The sequence below is a fragment of the Stenella coeruleoalba genome, assembly GCF_951394435.1.
Source record: "Stenella coeruleoalba genome assembly, contig: scaffold_50, whole genome shotgun sequence".
Classification (NCBI taxonomy): domain Eukaryota; kingdom Metazoa; phylum Chordata; class Mammalia; order Artiodactyla; family Delphinidae; genus Stenella; species Stenella coeruleoalba.
The window spans coordinates 488,878-507,605 of NW_027645987.1; the positions used below are offsets into that span (position 1 = coordinate 488,878).

At 43.9% G+C, this 18,728-nt stretch overlaps 1 long non-coding RNA gene across 15 annotated transcripts in view; it reads right to left on the reverse strand.

Moving 5' to 3' along the window:
- The window catches only part of LOC307181410, a 1,574,020-nt gene that overhangs the window by 322,016 nt on the left and 1,233,276 nt on the right, over positions 1 to 18,728 (reverse strand). The window contains exon 3 of one of the 15 annotated variants that reach the window (XR_013826709.1): positions 13,201 to 13,282. The exons of the other annotated variants lie outside the window; for them this stretch is intronic. This is a non-coding gene — a long non-coding RNA (uncharacterized lncRNA). The remainder of the gene's footprint in view (positions 1 to 13,200; positions 13,283 to 18,728) is intronic. 15 annotated transcript variants of the gene reach the window in all.

Consider the following 18,728-nt stretch of genomic DNA (forward strand, 5'->3'; position numbering starts at 1 on the left):
TAAGGCTGCCAAGAGGACTTGAAAGCGGGGCAGAATTGCAGGAAACCGATTTCAGGAGGTAGACTGGAATTGCATTGAAAGCATAGGAAAAGAGGCAGAACGTCCACAATGATGCACTTGGCCAAAAAGGGCGTATGCGTTTTTTCCTGAATATATTCAGGAAAAAACGCATACGCCCTTTTTGGCCAACCAAGCAAGCTTGCAAAGGAAATCTGCACTACAATGAAGTCTCACTTCCCCCCGGTCAAAAGGGCCATCTGAAAAAAGTGTAAAATCCAGAAAGGCAACAGGCCATGGAGAACTGGGAGCCTTGTTATGCTGATGGGCGGGATGTAAATTGCCAACAGACACTCCGGAGAAGTGTATGGTGTTTCCTGAAACATCTAAAAAACAAAGCAACAGAGCCTAGGGCACTTCCACTTATGGTCCTATAGCTTAGGGAAATTAAAATCAAAAAGACACAGCCACCCCAAAGTTTGGGATGCCTCTGTTTACAAGAACCTCGTTTACAGTACAAGTTCAACATCGCAGAAAGTGAAAAATGGATAAAGAACTTGTGGTACTTACGTACAATGCAGTATCACTCAGCAATGAAATCTATGTCATCAGGCCCGTAGCAGCATAATGAGTAGATTCAGGTACGATGATTCTAACTGAAATAAGTCACACAGAAATAGAAACATCATAAGATATCACTAATACACGGAATGTAAACGTGGCTACACATGAACTGAATTCCAAAACAGAACAGGTTCTCAAATTTAGAAAACCAACTTATGCTTGCTTAAGGGGAAAGGTGAGTTGGGGTGCTGCATAAAACCAGAGATTGAAATGAGCACAGATAAAGTTCCTTAAGCCAAATATGGAATAGACAAGAGCTACTCCTTGCTCAACGAAATGGACTCAACACCGCATATTAAACGCCTAAGAATGTACCTGACTAGTAAGTATCTTAAAACCTATGGATTGCTATGTCTCCGAAAGAGAATCAAGCATGTGTACAGGGGCATAAACGCAGCAGTGATAGGATTGGAGAGGTTCGGTGAGCAAATGAAGACCCTTTGAAGGCATATTGCATGGTACCCATTACACGGGTCTCAACTCTCCAGGTTTAAGGTATTCTTCCTTCAGCTAAAACATGCATGTGGAACCCAAGTATGATCAACCATGTGAACGGGAGACGTGTTCAAATATGTCTCAGTTTTCCTCCCCTGGTACTCGGGTGCAACATTCCAGACCCTTTACTAACACTCTCCCCACTTGGAGAGTCAGCGCCTTTAACCTCCTGTTTGGCCCAGTTTGCAATTTCTGCGGAAGATGAACAGGAATAGCGAGAACCAATGAGAGACTAGCTGGAGGTGTCTGGACGGGCAAATTTAACTCTCATTTCCCACCAGGAAGAGGAAATAACCAAAGGCTCAGCGTGCCGTGCCGGAACCAAATTAGGGCCTGAAGCCATCCTGCGGTGTTGCGGCCAGGTCACAAGAAAGCGAGTTGAAGAAAGGAGCTCAGGGGCACTGTAATTCACAAACCTGCAGAGTTATAAATGACAGCTATCGTCCAAAAATAGACTGAAGTAAGGCTGCCAAGAGGACTTGAAAGCGGGTCAGAATTGCAGGAAACCGATTTCAGGAGGTAGACTGGAATTGCATTGAAAGCATAGGAAAAGAGGCAGAACGTCCACAATGATGCACTTGGCCAAAAAGGGCGTATGCGTTTTTTCCTGAATATATTCAGGAAAAAACGCATAAGCCCTTTTTGGCCAACCAAGCAAGCTTGCAAAGGAAATCTGCACTACAATGAAGTCTCACTTCCCCCCGGTCAAAAGGGCCATCTGAAAAAAGTGTAAAATCCAGAAAGGCAGGACAGGCCATGGAGAACTGGGAGCCTTGTTATGCTGATGGGCGGGATGTAAATTGCCAACAACCACTCGGGAGAAGTGTATGGTGTTTCCTGAAACATCTAAAAAACAAAGCAACAGAACCTAGGGCACTGCCACTTATGGTCCTATAGCTTAGGGAAATTAAAATCAAAAAGACACAGCCACCCCAAAGTTTGGAACGGCTCTGTTTACAAGAACCTCGTTTACAGTACAAGTTCAACATCGCAGAAAGTGAAAAATGGATAAAGAAGTTGTGGTATTTACTTACAAAGCAATATCACTCAGCAATGAAATCTGTGTCATCAGGCCCTTAGCAGCACAATGAGTGGATTCAGGTATGATGATTCTAACTGAAATAAGTCACACAGAAAAAGAAACATCATAAGATATCAGTAATACACGGAATGTAAACTTGGCTACACAGGAACTGAATTACAGAACAGAACAGGGTCTCAAATTTAGAAAACCAACTTATTCTTGCTTAAGGGGAAAGGTGAGTTGGGGTGCTGCATAAAACCAGAGATTGAAATGAGCACAGATAAAGTTCCTTAAGCCAAATATGGAATAGACAAGAGCTACTCCTTGCTCAACGAAATGGACTCAACACCCCATATTAAACGCCTAAGAATGTACCTGACTAGTAAGTATCTTAAAACCTATGGATTGCTATGTCTCCGAAAGAGAATCAAGCATGTGTACAGGGGCATAAACGCAGCAGTGATAGGATTGGAGAGGTTCGGTGAGCAAATGAAGACCCTTTGAAGTCATATTGCATGGTACCCATTCCACGGGTTTCAACTACCCAGGTTTAAGGTATTCTTCCTTCAGCTAAAACATGCATGTGGAACCTAGAGTATGATCAACCATGTGATCGGGAGACGTGTTCAAATATGTCTCAGTTTTCCTCCCCTGGTACTCGGGTGCAACATTCCAGACGCTTTACTAACACTCTCCCCACTTGGAGAGTCAGTCCGTTTAACCTCCTGTTTGGCCCAGTTTGCAATTTCTGCGGAAGATGAACAGGAATAGCGAGAACCAATGAGAGGCTAGCTGGAGGTGTCTGGACGGGCAAATTTAACTCTCATTTCCCACCAGGAAGAGGAATTAACCAAAGGCTCAGCATGCCGGGCCGGAACCAGATTAGGGCCTGAAGCCATCCTGCGGTGTTGCGGCCAGGTCACAAGAAAGCGAGTTGAAGAAAGGAGCTCAGGGGCACTGTAATTCACAAACCTGCAGAGTTATAAATGACAGCTATCGTCCAAAAATAGACTGAAGTAAGGCTGCCAAGAGGACTTGAAAGCGGGGCAGAATTGCAGGAAACCGATTTCAGGAGGTAGACTGGAATTGCATTGAAAGCATAGGAAAAGAGGCAGAACGTCCACAATGATGCACTTGGCCAAAAAGGGCGTATGCGTTTTTTCCTGAATATATTCAGGAAAAAACGCATACGCCCTTTTTGGCCAACCAAGCAAGCTTGCAAAGGAAATCTGCACTACAATGAAGTCTCACGTCCCCCCGGTCAAAAGGGCCATCTGGAAAAAGTGTAAAATCCAGAAAGGCAGGACAGGCCATGGAGAACTGGGAGCCTTGTTATGCTGATGGGCGGGACGTAAATTGCCAACAACCACTCGGAGAAGTGTATAGTGTTTCCAGAAACATCTAAAAAACAAAGCAACAGAGCCTAGGGCACTTCCACTTATGGTCCTATAGCTTAGGGAAATTAAAATCAAAAAGACACAGCCACCCCAAAGTTTGGAACGGCTCTGTTTACAAGAACCTCGTTTACAGTAGAAGTTCAACATCGCAGAAAGTGAAAAATGATAAAGAAGTTGTGGTATTCACTTACAAAGCAATATCACTCAGCAATGAAATCTATGTCATCAGGCCCTTAGCAGCACAATGAGTGGATTCAGGTATGATGATTCTAACTGAAATAAGTCACACAGAAAAAGAAACATCATAAGATATCAGTAATACACGGAATGGAAACTTGGCTACACAGGAACTGAATTACAGAACAGAACAGTGTCTCAAATTTAGAAAAACAACTTATGCTTGCTTAAGGGTAAAAGTGAGTTGGGGTGCTGCATAAAACCAGAGATTGAAATGAGCACAGATAAAGTTCCTTAAGCCAAATATGGAATAGACAAGAGCTACTCCTTGCTCAACGAAATGGACTCAACACCGCATATTAAACGCCTAAGAATGTACCTGACTTGTAAGTATCTTAAAACCTATGGATTGCTATGTCTCCGAAAGAGAATCAAGCATGTGTACAGGGGCATAAACGCAGCAGTGATAGGATTGGAGAGGTTCAGTGAGCAAATGAAGACCCTTTGAAGTCATATTGCATGGTACCCATTCCAAGGGTTTCAACTACCCAGGTTTCAGGTATTCTTCCTTCAGCTAAAACATGCATGTGGAACCTAGAGTATGATCAACCATGTGATCGGGAGACGTGTTCAAATATGTCTCAGTTTTCCTCCCCTGGTACTCGTGTGCAACATTCCAGACGCTTTACTAACACTCTCCCCACTTGGAGAGTCAGTCCCTTTAACCTCCTGTTTGGCCCAGTTTGCAATTTCTGCGGAAGATGAACAGAATAGCGAGAACCAATGAGAGGCTAGCTGGAGGTGTCTGGACGGGCAAATTTAACTGTCATTTCCCACCAGGAAGAGGAATTAACCAAAGGCTCAGCATGCCGGGCCGGAACCAGATTAGGGCCTGAAGCCATCCTGCGGTGTTGCGGCCAGGTCACAAGAAAGCGAGTTGAGGAAAGGAGCTCAGGGGCACTGTAATTCACAAACCTGCAGAGTTATAAATGACAGCTATCGTCCAAAAATAGACTGAAGTAAGGCTGCCCAAGAGGACTTGAAAGCGGGTCAGAATTGCAGGAAACCGATTTCAGGAGGTAGACTGAAATTGCATTGAAAGCATAGGAAAAGAGGCAGAACGTCCACAATGATGCACTTGGCCAAAAAGGGCGTATGCGTTTTTTCCTGAATATATTCAGGAAAAAACGCATACGCCCTTTTTGGCCAACCAAGCAAGCTTGCAAAGGAAATCTGCACTACAATGAAGTCTCACTTCCCCCCGGTCAAAAGGGCCATCTGAAAAAAGTGTAAAATCCAGAAAGGCAGGACAGGCCATGGAGAACTGGGAGCCTTGTTATGCTGATGGGCGGGATGTAAATTGCCAACAACCACTGGGGAGAAGTGTATGGTGTTTCCTGAAACATCGAAAAAACAAAGCAACAGAACCTAGGGCACTTCCACTTATGGTCCTATAGCTTAGGGAAATTAAAATCAAAAAGACACAGCCACCCCAAAGTTTGGAACGGCTCTGTTTACAAGAACCTCGTTTACAGTACAAGTTCAACATCGCAGAAAGTGAAAAATGGATAAAGAAGTTGTGGTATTTACTTACAAAGCAATATCACTCAGCAATGAAATCTATGTCATCAGGCCCTTAGCAGCACAATGAGTGGATTCAGGTATGATGATTCTAACTGAAGTAAGTCACACAGAAAAAGAAACATCATAAGATATCAGTAATACACGGAATGTAAACGTGGCTACACAGGAACTGAATTACAGAACAGAACAGGGTCTCAAATTTAGAAAACCAACTTATGCTTGCTTAAGGGTAAAGGTGAGTTGGGGTGCTGCATAAAACCAGAGATTGAAATGAGCACAGATAAAGTTCCTTAAGTCAAATATGGAATAGACAAGAGCTACTCCTTGCTCAACGAAATGGACTCAACACCCCATATTAAACGCCTAAGAATGTACCTGACTAGTAAGTATCTTAAAACCTATGGATTGCTATGTCTCCAAAAGAGAATCAAGGGTGTGTACAGGGGCATAAACGCAGCAGTGATAGGATTGGAGAGGTTCGGTGAGCAAATGAAGACCCTTTGAAGTCATATTGCATGGTACCCATTACACGGGTCTTAACTCTCCAGGTTTAAGGTATTCTTCCTTCAGCTAAAACATGCATGTGGAACCCAAGTATGATCAACCATGTGAACGGGAGACGTGTTCAAATATGTCTCAGTTTTCCTCCCCTGGTACTCGGGTGCAACATTCCAGACGCTTTACTAACACTCTCGCCACTTGGAGAGTCAGCGCCTTTAACCTCCTGTTTGGCCCAGTTTGCAATTTCTGCGGAAGATGAACAGGAATAGCGAGAACCAATGAGAGACTAGCTGGAGGTGTCTGGACGGGCAAATTTAACTCTCATTTCCCACCAGGAAGAGGAAATAACCAAAGGCTCAGCGTGCCGTGCCGGAACCAGATTAGGGCCTGAAGCCATCCTGCGGTGTTGCGGCCAGGTCACAAGAAAGCGAGTTGAAGAAAGGAGCTCAGGGGCACTGTAATTCACAAACCTGCAGAGTTATAAATGACAGCTATCGTCCAAAAATAGACTGAAGTAAGGCTGCCAAGAGGACTTGAAAGTGGGGCAGAATTGCAGGAAACCGATTTCAGGAGGTAGACTGGAATTGCATTGAAAGCATAGGAAAAGAGGCAGAACGTCCACAATGATGCACTTGGCCAAAAAGGGCGTATGCGTTTTTTCCTGAATATATTCAGGAAAAAACGCATACGCCCTTTTTGGCCAACCAAGCAAGCTTGCAAAGGAAATCTGCACTACAATGAAGTCTCACTTCCCCCCGGTCAAAAGGGCCATCTGAAAAAAGTGTAAAATCCAGAAAGGCAGGACAGGCCATGGAGAACTGGGAGCCTTGTTATGCTGATGGGCGGGATGTAAATTGCCAACAACCACTGGGGAGAAGTGTATGGTGTTTCCTGAAACATCTAAAAAACAAAGCAACAGAGCCTAGGGCACTTCCACTTATGGTCCTATAGCTTAGGGAAATTAAAATCAAAAAGACACAGCCACCCCAAAGTTTGGGACGCCTCCGTTTACAAGAACCTCGTTTACCGTACATGTTCAATATCACAGAAAGTGAAAAATGGATAAAGAACTTGTGGTACTTACGTACAATGCAGTATCACTCAGCAATGAAATCTATGTCATCAGGCCCGTAGCAGCATAATGAGTGGATTCAGGTACGATGATTCTGACTGAAATAAGTCACACAGAAAAAGAAACATCATAAGATATCAGTAATACACGGAATGTAAACGTGGCTACACAGGAACTGAATTACAGAACAGAACAGGGTCTCAAATTTAGAAAACCAACTTATGCTTGCTTAAGGGTAAAGGTGAGTTGGGGTGCTGCATAAAACCAGAGATTGAAATGAGCACAGATAAAGTTCCTTAAGTCAAATATTGAATAGACAAGAGCTACTCCTTGCTCAATGAAATGGACTCAACACCGCATATTAAACACCTAAGAATGTACCTGACTAGTAAGTATCTTAAAACCTATGGATTGCTATGTCTCCGAAAGAGAATCAAGCATGTGTACAGGGGCATAAACGCAGCAGTGATAGGATTGGAGAGGTTCGGTGAGCAAATGAAGACCCTTTGAAGTCATATTGCATGGTACCCATTACACGGGTCTCAACTCTCCAGGTTTAAGGTATTCTTCCTTCAGCTAAAACATGCATGTGGAACCCAGAGTATGATCAACCATGTGAACGGGAGACGTGTTCAAATATGTCTCAGTTTTCCTCCCCTGGTACTCGGGTGCAACATTCCAGACGCTTTACTAACACTCTCCCCACTTGGAGAGTCAGTCCCTTTAACCTCCTGTTTGGCCCAGTTTGCAATTTCTGCGGAAGATGAACAGGAATAGTGAGAACCAATGAGAGGCTAGCTGGAGGTGTCTGGACGGGCAAATTTAACTCTCATTTCCCACCAGGAAGAGGAATTAACCAAAGGCTCAGCATGCCGGGCCGGAACAAAATTAGGGCCTGAAGCCATCCTGCGGTGTTGCGGCCAGGTCACAAGAAAGCGAGTTGAAGAAAGGAGCTCAGGGGCACTGTAATTCACAAACCTGCAGAGTTATAAATGACAGCTATCGTCCAAAAATAGACTGAAGTAAGGCTGCCAAGAGGACTTGAAAGCGGGGCAGAATTGCAGGAAACCGATTTCAGGAGGTAGACTGGAATTGCATTGAAAGCATAGGAAAAGAGGCAGAACGTCCACAATGATGCACTTGGCCAAAAAGGGCGTATGCGTTTTTTCCTGAATATATTCAGGAAAAAACGCATACGCCCTTTTTGGCCAACCAAGCAAGCTTGCAAAGGAAATCTGCACTACAATGAAGTCTCACTTCCCCCCGGTCAAAAGGGCCATCTGAAAAAAGTGTAAAATCCAGAAAGGCAGGACAGGCCATGGAGAACTGGGAGCCTTGTTATGCTGATGGGCGGGATGTAAATTGCCAACAACCACTTGGGAGAAGTGTATGGTGTTTCCTGAAACATCTAAAAAACAAAGCAACAGAGCCTAGGGCACTTCCACTTATGGTCCTATAGCTTAGGGAAATTAAAATCAAAAAGACACAGCCACCCCAAAGTTTGGGACGCCTCTGTTTACAAGAACCTCGTTTACAGTACAAGTTCAACATCGCAGAAAGTGAAAAATGGATAAAGAAGTTGTGGTATTTACTTACAAAGCAATATCACTCAGCAATGAAATCTGTGTCATCAGGCCCTTAGCAGCACAATGAGTGGATTCAGGTACGATGATTCTAACTGAAATAAGTCACACAGAAAAAGAAACATCATAAGATATCAGTAATACACGGAATGTAAACTTGGCTACACAGGAACTGAATTCCAAAACAGAACAGGTTCTCAAATTTAGAAAACCAACTTATGCTTGCTTAAGGGGAAAGGTGAGTTGGGTTGCTGCATAAAACCAGAGATTGAAATGAGCACAGATAAAGTTCCTTAAGCCAAATATGGAATAGACAAGAGCTACTCCTTGCTCAACGAAATGGACTCAACACCGCATATTAAACGCCTAAGAATGTACCTGACTAGTAAGTATCTTAAAACCTATGGATTGCTATATCTCCGAAAGAGAATCAAGCATGTGTACAGGGGCATAAACGCAGCAGTGATAGGATTGGAGAGGTTCGGTGAGCAAATGAAGACCCTTTGAAGTCATATTGCATGGTACCCATTCTACGGGTTTCAACTACCCAGGTTTTAGGTATTCTTCCTTCAGCTAAAACATGCATGTGGAACCCAGAGTATGATCAACCATGTGATCGGGAGACGTGTTCAAATATGTCTCAGTTTTCCTCCCCTGGTACTCGGGTGCAACATTCCAGAAGCTTTACTAACACTCTCTCCACTTGGAGAGTCAGTGTCTTTAACCTCCTGTTTGGCCCAGTTTGCAATTTCTGCGGAAGATGAACAGGAATAGCGAGAACCAATGAGAGACTAGCTGGAGGTGTCTGGACGGGCAAATTTAACTCTCATTTCCCACCAGGAAGAGGAATTAACCAAAGGCTCAGCGTGCCGTGCCGGAACCAGATTAGGGCCTGAAGCCATCCTGCGGTGTTGCGGCCAGCTCACAAGAAAGCGAGTTGAAGAAAGGAGCTCAGGGGCACTGTAATTCACAAACCTGCAGAGTTATAAATGACAGCTATCGTCCAAAAATAGACTGAAGTAAGGCTGCCAAGAGGACTTGAAAGCGGGGCAGAATTGCAGGAAACCGATTTCAGGAGGTAGACTGGAATTGCATTGAAAGCATAGGAAAAGAGGCAGAACGTCCACAATGATGCACTTGGCCAAAAAGGGCGTATGCGTTTTTTCCTGAATATATTCAGGAAAAAACGCATACGCCCTTTTTGGCCAACCAAGCAAGCTTGCAAAGGAAATCTGCACTACAATGAAGTCTCACTTCCCCCCGGTCAAAAGGGCCATCTGAAAAAAGTGTAAAATCCAGAAAGGCAACAGGCCATGGAGAACTGGGAGCCTTGTTATGCTGATGGGCGGGATGTAAATTGCCAACAGACACTCGGGAGAAGTGTATGGTGTTTCCTGAAACATCTAAAAAACAAAGCAAAAGAGCCTAGGGCACTTCCACTTATGGTCCTATAGCTTAGGGAAATTAAAATCAAAAAGACACAGCCACCCCAAAGTTTGGAACGGCTCTGTTTACAAGAACCTCGTTTACCGTAGAAGTTCAATATCACAGAAAGTGAAAAATGGATAAAGAACTTGTGGTACTTACGTACAATGCAGTATCACTCAGCAATGAAATCTATGTCATCAGGCCCGTAGCAGCATAATGAGTGGATTCAGGTACGATGACTCTAACTGAAATAAGTCACACAGAAAAAGAAACATCATAAGATATCAGTAATACACGGAATGGAAACTTGGCAACACAGGAACTGAATTACAGAACAGAACAGTGTCTCAAATTTAGAAAAACAACTTATGCTTGCTTAAGGGTAAAAGTGATTTGGGGTGCTGCATAAAACCAGAGATTGAAATGAGCACAGATAAAGTTCCTTAAGCCAAATATGGAATAGACAAGAGCTACTCCTTGCTCAACGAAATGGACTCAACACCGCATATTAAACGCCTAAGAATGTACCTGACTTGTAAGTATCTTAAAACCTATGGATTGCTATGTCTCCGAAAGAGAATCAAGCATGTGTACAGGGGCATAAACGCAGCAGTGATAGGATTGGAGAGGTTCAGTGAGCAAATGAAGACCCTTTGAAGTCATATTGCATGGTACCCATTCCAAGGTTTTCAACTACCCAGGTTTCAGGTATTCTTCCTTCAGCTAAAACATGCATGTGGAACCTAGAGTATGATCAACCATGTGATCGGGAGACGTGTTCAAATATGTCTCAGTTTTCCTCCCCTGGTACTCGTGTGCAACATTCCAGACGCTTTACTAACACTCTCCCCACTTGGAGAGTCAGTCCCTTTAACCTCCTGTTTGGCCCAGTTTGCAATTTCTGCGGAAGATGAACAGGAATAGCGAGAACCAATGAGAGGCTAGCTGGAGGTGTCTGGACGGGCAAATTTAACTGTCATTTCCCACCAGGAAGAGGAATTAACCAAAGGCTCAGCATGCCGGGCCGGAACCAGATTAGGGCCTGAAGCCATCCTGCGGTGTTGCGGCCAGGTCACAAGAAAGCGAGTTGAGGAAAGGAGCTCAGGGGCACTGTAATTCACAAACCTGCAGAGTTATAAATGACAGCTATCGTCCAAAAATAGACTGAAGTAAGACTGCCAAGAGGACTTGAAAGCGGGTCAGAATTGCAGGAAACCGATTTCAGGAGGTAGACTGAAATTGCATTGAAAGCATAGGAAAAGAGGCAGAACGTCCACAATGATGCACTTGGCCAAAAAGGGCGTATGCGTTTTTTCCTGAATATATTCAGGAAAAAACGCATACGCCCTTTTTGGCCAACCAAGCAAGCTTGCAAAGGAAATCTGCACTACAATGAAGTCTCACTTCCCCCCGGTCAAAAGGGCCATCTGAAAAAAGTGTAAAATCCAGAAAGGCAGGACAGGCCATGGAGAACTGGGAGCCTTGTTATGCTGATGGGCGGGATGTAAATTGCCAACAACCACTCGGGAGAAGTGTATGGTGTTTCCTGAAACATCGAAAAAACAAAGCAACAGAACCTAGGGCACTTCCACTTATGGTCCTATAGCTTAGGGAAATTAAAATCAAAAAGACACAGCCACCCCAAAGTTTGGAACGGCTCTGTTTACAAGAACCTCGTTTACAGTACAAGTTCAACATCGCAGAAAGTGAAAAATGGATAAAGAAGTTGTGGTATTTACTTAGAAAGCAATATCACTCAGCAATGAAATCTATGTCATCAGGCCCTTAGCAGCACAATGAGTGGATTCAGGTATGATGATTCTAACTGAAGTAAGTCACACAGAAAAAGAAACATCATAAGATATCAGTAATACACGGAATGTAAACGTGGCTACACAGGAACTGAATTACAGAACAGAACAGGGTCTCAAATTTAGAAAACCAACTTATGCTTGCTTAAGGGTAAAGGTGAGTTGGGGTGCTGCATAAAACCAGAGATTGAAATGAGCACAGATAAAGTTCCTTAAGTCAAATATGGAATAGACAAGAGCTACTCCTTGCTCAACGAAATGGACTCAACACCCCATATTAAACGCCTAAGAATGTACCTGACTAGTAAGTATCTTAAAACCTATGGATTGCTATGTCTCCAAAAGAGAATCAAGCGTGTGTACAGGGGCATAAACGCAGCAGTGATAGGATTGGAGAGGTTCGGTGAGCAAATGAAGACCCTTTGAAGTCATATTGCATGGTACCCATTACACGGGTCTTAACTCTCCAGGTTTAAGGTATTCTTCCTTCAGCTAAAACATGCATGTGGAACCCAAGTATGATCAACCATGTGAACGGGAGACGTGTTCAAATATGTCTCAGTTTTCCTCCCCTGGTACTCGGGTGCAACATTCCAGACGCTTTACTAACACTCTCGCCACTTGGAGAGTCAGCGCCTTTAACCTCCTGTTTGGCCCAGTTTGCAATTTCTGCGGAAGATGAACAGGAATAGCGAGAACCAATGAGAGACTAGCTGGAGGTGTCTGGACGGGCAAATTTAACTCTCATTTCCCACCAGGAAGAGGAAATAACCAAAGGCTCAGCGTGCCGTGCCGGAACCAGATTAGGGCCTGAAGCCATCCTGCGGTGTTGCGGCCAGGTCACAAGAAAGCGAGTTGAAGAAAGGAGCTCAGGGGCACTGTAATTCACAAACCTGCAGAGTTATAAATGACAGCTATCGTCCAAAAATAGACTGAAGTAAGGCTGCCAAGAGGACTTGAAAGTGGGGCAGAATTGCAGGAAACCGATTTCAGGAGGTAGACTGGAATTGCATTGAAAGCATAGGAAAAGAGGCAGAACGTCCACAATGATGCACTTGGCCAAAAAGGGCGTATGCGTTTTTTCCTGAATATATTCAGGAAAAAACGCATACGCCCTTTTTGGCCAACCAAGCAAGCTTGCAAAGGAAATCTGCACTACAATGAAGTCTCACTTCCCCCCGGTCAAAAGGGCCATCTGAAAAAAGTGTAAAATCCAGAAAGGCAGGACAGGCCATGGAGAACTGGGAGCCTTGTTATGCTGATGGGCGGGATGTAAATTGCCAACAACCACTGGGGAGAAGTGTATGGTGTTTCCTGAAACATCTAAAAAACAAAGCAACAGAGCCTAGGGCACTTCCACTTATGGTCCTATAGCTTAGGGAAATTAAAATCAAAAAGACACAGCCACCCCAAAGTTTGGGACGCCTCCGTTTACAAGAACCTCGTTTACCGTACATGTTCAATATCACAGAAAGTGAAAAATGGATAAAGAACTTGTGGTACTTACGTACAATGCAGTATCACTCAGCAATGAAATCTATGTATTCAGGCCCGTAGCAGCATAATGAGTGGATTCAGGTACGATGATTCTGACTGAAATAAGTCACACAGAAAAAGAAACATCATAAGATATCAGTAATACACGGAATGTAAACGTGGCTACACAGGAACTGAATTCCAAAACAGAACAGGTTCTCAAATTTAGAAAACCAACTTATGCTTGCTTAAGGGGAAAGGTGAGTTGGGTTGCTGCATAAAACCAGAGATTGAAATGAGCACAGATAAAGTTCCTTAAGCCAAATATGGAATAGACAAGAGCTACTCCTTGCTCAACGAAATGGACTCAACACCGCATATTAAACGCCTAAGAATGTACCTGACTAGTAAGTATCTTAAAACCTATGGATTGCTATATCTCCGAAAGAGAATCAAGCATGTGTACAGGGGCATAAACGCAGCAGTGATAGGATTGGAGAGGTTCGGTGAGCAAATGAAGACCCTTTGAAGTCATATTGCATGGTACCCATTCTACGGGTTTCAACTACCCAGGTTTTAGGTATTCTTCCTTCAGCTAAAACATGCATGTGGAACCCAGAGTATGATCAACCATGTGATCGGGAGACGTGTTCAAATATGTCTCAGTTTTCCTCCCCTGGTACTCGGGTGCAACATTCCAGAAGCTTTACTAACACTCTCTCCACTTGGAGAGTCAGTGTCTTTAACCTCCTGTTTGGCCCAGTTTGCAATTTCTGCGGAAGATGAACAGGAATAGCGAGAACCAATGAGAGACTAGCTGGAGGTGTCTGGACGGGCAAATTTAACTCTCATTTCCCACCAGGAAGAGGAATTAACCAAAGGCTCAGCGTGCCGTGCCGGAACCAGATTAGGGCCTGAAGCCATCCTGCGGTGTTGCGGCCAGCTCACAAGAAAGCGAGTTGAAGAAAGGAGCTCAGGGGCACTGTAATTCACAAACCTGCAGAGTTATAAATGACAGCTATCGTCCAAAAATAGACTGAAGTAAGGCTGCCAAGAGGACTTGAAAGCGGGGCAGAATTGCAGGAAACCGATTTCAGGAGGTAGACTGGAATTGCATTGAAAGCATAGGAAAAGAGGCAGAACGTCCACAATGATGCACTTGGCCAAAAAGGGCGTATGCGTTTTTTCCTGAATATATTCAGGAAAAAACGCATACGCCCTTTTTGGCCAACCAAGCAAGCTTGCAAAGGAAATCTGCACTACAATGAAGTCTCACTTCCCCCCGGTCAAAAGGGCCATCTGAAAAAAGTGTAAAATCCAGAAAGGCAACAGGCCATGGAGAACTGGGAGCCTTGTTATGCTGATGGGCGGGATGTAAATTGCCAACAGACACTCGGGAGAAGTGTATGGTGTTTCCTGAAACATCTAAAAAACAAAGCAAAAGAGCCTAGGGCACTTCCACTTATGGTCCTATAGCTTAGGGAAATTAAAATCAAAAAGACACAGCCACCCCAAAGTTTGGAACGGCTCTGTTTACAAGAACCTCGTTTACCGTAGAAGTTCAATATCACAGAAAGTGAAAAATGGATAAAGAACTTGTGGTACTTACGTACAATGCAGTATCACTCAGCAATGAAATCTATGTCATCAGGCCCGTAGCAGCATAATGAGTGGATTCAGGTACGATGATTCTAACTGAAATAAGTCACACAGAAAAAGAAACATCATAAGATATCACTAATACACAGAATGTAAACTTGGCTACACAGGAACTGAATTCCAAAACAGAACAGGGTCTCAAATTTAGAAAACCAACTTATGCTTGCTTAAGGGGAAAGGTGAGTTGGGGTGCTGCATAAAACCAGAGATTGAAATGAGCACAGATAAAGTTCCTTAAGCCAAATATGGAATAGACAAGAGCTACTCCTTGCTCAACGAAATGGACTCAACACCCCATATTAAACGCCTAAGAATGTACCTGACTAGTAAGTATCTTAAAACCTATGGATTGCTATGTCTCCAAAAGAGAATCAAGCGTGTGTACAGGGGCATAAACGCAGCAGTGATAGGATTGGAGAGGTTCGGTGAGCAAATGAAGACCCTTTGAAGTCATATTGCATGGGACCCATTCCATGGGTCTCAACTCTCCAGGTTTAAGGTATTCTTCCTTCAGCTAAAACATGCATGTGGAACCCAAGTATGATCAACCATGTGAACGGGAGATGTGTTCAAATATGTCTCAGTTTTCCTCCCCTGGTACTCGGGTGCAACATTCCAGACGCTTTATTAACACTCTCCCCACTTGGAGAGTCAGCGCCTTTAACCTCCTGTTTGGCTCAGTTTGCAATTTCTGCGGAAGATGAACAGGAATAGCGAGAACCAATGAGAGGCTAGCTGGAGGTGTCTGGACGGGCAAATTTAACTCTCATTTCCCACCAGGAAGAGGAAATAACCAAAGGCTCAGTGTGCCGTGCCGGAACCAGATTAGGGCCTGAAGCCATCCTGCGGTGTTGCTGCCAGGTCACAAGAAACCGAGTTGAAGAAAGGAGCTCAGGGGCACTGTAATTCAGAAACCTGCAGAGTCATAAATGACAGCTATCGTCCAAAAATAGACTGAAGTAAGGATGCCAAGAGGACTTGAAAGTGGGGCAGAATTGCAGGAAAGCGATTTCAGGAGGTAGACTGGAATTGCATTGAAAGCATAGGAAAAGAGGCAGAACGTCCACAATGATGCACTTGGCCAAAAAGGGCGTATGCGTTTTTTCCTGAATATATTCAGGAAAAAACGCATACGCCCTTTTTGGCCAACCAAGCAAGCTTGCAAAGGAAATCTGCACTACAATGAAGTCTCACTTCCCCCCGGTCAAAAGGGCCATCTGAAAAAAGTGTAAAATCCAGAAAGGCAGGACAGGCCATGGAGAACTGGGAGCCTTGTTATGAGGATGGGCGGGATGTAAATTGCCAACAACCACTCGGGAGAAGTGTATGGTGTTTCCTGAAACATCTAAAAAACAAAGCAACAGAGCCTAGGGCACTTCCACTTATGGTCCTATAGCTTAGGGAAATTAAAATCAAAAAGACACAGCCACCCCAAAGTTTGGGACGCCTCCGTTTACAAGAACCTCGTTTACCGTACATGTTCAATATCACAGAAAGTGAAAAATGGATAAAGAACGTGTGGTACTTACGTACAATGCAGTATCACTCAGCAATGAAATCTATGTCATCAGGCCCGTAGCAGCATAATGAGTGGATTCAGGTACGATGATTCTGACTGAAATAAGTCACACAGAAAAAGAAACATCATAAGATATCACTAATACACGGAATGTAAACTTGGCTACACAGGAACTGAATTACAGAACAGAACAGGGTCTCAAATTTAGAAAACCAACTTATGCTTGCTTAAGGGTAAAGGTGAGTTGGGGTGCTGCATAAAACCAGAGATTGAAATGAGCACAGATAAAGTTCCTTAAGTCAAATATTGAATAGACAAGAGCTACTCCTTGATCAATGATATGGACTCAACACCGCATATTAAACACCTAAGAATGTACCTGACTAGTAAGTATCTTAAAACCTATGGATTGCTATGTCTCCGAAAGAGAATCAAGCATGTGTACAGGGGCATAAACGCAGCAGTGATAGGATTGGAGAGGTTCGGTGAGCAAATGAAGACCCTTTGAAGTCATATTGCATGGTACCCATTACACGGGTCTCAACTCTCCAGGTTTAAGGTATTCTTCCTTCAGCTAAAACATGCATGTGGAACCCAGAGTATGATCAACCATGTGAACGGGAGACGTGTTCAAATATGTCTCAGTTTTCCTCCCCTGGTACTCGGGTGCAACATTCCAGACGCTTTACTAACACTCTCCCGACTTGGAGAGTCAGTCCCTTTAACCTCCTGTTTGGCCCAGTTTGCAATTTCTGCGGAAGATGAACAGGAATAGTGAGAACCAATGAGAGGCTAGCTGGAGGTGTCTGGACGGGCAAATTTAACTCTCATTTCCCACCAGGAAGAGGAATTAACCAAAGGCTCAGCATGCCGGGCCGGAACAAAATTAGGGCCTGAAGCCATCCTGCGGTGTTGCTGCCAGGTCACAAGAAAGCGAGTTGAAGAAAGGAGCTCAGGGGCACTGTAATTCACAAACCTGCAGAGTTATAAATGACAGCTATCGTCCAAAAATAGACTGAAGTAAGGCTGCCAAGAGGACTTGAAAGCGGGGCAGAATTGCAGGAAACCGATTTCAGGAGGTAGACTGGAATTGCATTGAAAGCATAGGAAAAGAGGCAGAACGTCCACAATGATGCACTTGGCCAAAAAGGGCGTATGCGTTTTTTCCTCAATATATTCAGGAAAAAACGCATACGCCCTTTTTGGCCAACCAAGCAAGCTTGCAAAGGAAATCTGCACTACAATGAAGTCTCACTTCCCCCCGGTCAAAAGGGCCATCTGAAAAAAGTGTAAAATCCAGAAAGGCAGGACAGGACATGGAGAACTGGGAGCCTTGTTATGCTGATGGGCGGGATGTAAATTGCCAACAACCACTCGGGAGAAGTGTATGGTGTTTCCTGAAACATCTAAAAAACAAAGCAACAGAACCTAGGGCACTTCCACTTATGGTCCTATAGCTTAGGGAAATTAAAATCAAAAAGACACAGCCACCCCAAAGTTTGGGACGCCTCCGTTTACAAGAACCTCGTTTACAGTACAAGTTCAACATCGCAGAAAGTGAAAAATGGATAAAGAAGTTGTGGTATTTACTTACAAAGCAATATCACTCAGCAATGAAATCTGTGTCATCAGGCCCTTAGCAGCACAATGAGTGGATTCAGGTATGATGATTCTAACTGAAATAAGTCACACAGAAAAAGAAACATCATAAGATATCAGTAATACACGGAATGTAAACTTGGCTACACAGGAACTGAATTCCAAAACAGAACAGGTTCTCAAATTTAGAAAACCAACTTATGCTTGCTTAAGGGGAAAGGTGTGTTGGGTTGCTGCATAAAACCAGAGATTGAAATGAGCACAGATAAAGTTCCTTAAGCCAAATATGGAATAGACAAGAGCTACTCCTTGCTCAACGAAATGGACTCAACACCGCATATTAAACGCCTAAGAATGTACCTGACTAGTAAGTATCTTAAAACCTATGGATTGCTATGTCTCCGAAAGAGAATCAAGCATGTGTACAGGGGCATAAACGCAGCAGTGATAGGATTGGAGAGGTTCGGTGAGCAAATGAAGACCCTTTGAAGTCATATTGCATGGTACCCATTCTACGGGTTTCAACTACCCACGTTTTAGGTATTCTTCCTTCAGCTAAAACATGCATGTGGAACCTAGAGTATGATCAACCATGTGATCGGGAGACGTGTTCAAATATGTCTCAGTTTTCCTCCCCTGGTACTCGGGTGCAACATTCCAGACGCTTTACTAACACTCTCCCCACTTGGAGAGTCAGTGTCTTTAACCTGCTGTTTGGCCCAGTTTGCAATTTCTGCGGAAGATGAACAGGAATAGCCAGAACCAATGAGAGACTAGCTGGA